This window comes from Antrostomus carolinensis, unplaced genomic scaffold (assembly GCF_000700745.2).
Source record: "Antrostomus carolinensis isolate BGI_N321 unplaced genomic scaffold, ASM70074v2 scaffold34246, whole genome shotgun sequence".
Taxonomy (NCBI): Eukaryota; Metazoa; Chordata; class Aves; order Caprimulgiformes; family Caprimulgidae; genus Antrostomus; species Antrostomus carolinensis.
In genome coordinates, this window is record NW_010321719.1 from 1,161 (window position 1) to 1,371 (window position 211).

The 211-nt window shown below is 64.9% G+C and overlaps 1 protein-coding gene across 1 annotated transcript in view; it reads right to left on the bottom strand.

The window, feature by feature from the left end:
• LOC104526554 (solute carrier family 12 member 5-like) overlaps positions 1 to 211 on the bottom strand; it is a gene marked incomplete at both ends in the record, with an annotated part of 3,270 nt that overhangs the window by 1,126 nt on the left and 1,933 nt on the right.

The following is a 211-nucleotide window of genomic DNA, read 5'->3' on the forward strand; positions in this document are numbered from 1 at the left end:
TCCGCATCCCCTCCTCAGCAGGACCAGCGCTAGCAGGAGTAGGCTGGACCCAGCAGCCAGGCGCTCCTCATCCGCCCCATGAGACCTCAACGTGAGACGCCATCAGAGCCCCCTGAACACCCAGCGAACGCACTCCACCACATCACCATGACAGGGCCTGGCAGCCGTGGCCCCAACCAAAGTCCAAGCTCCTGCACCTGGGTCTGCGCAG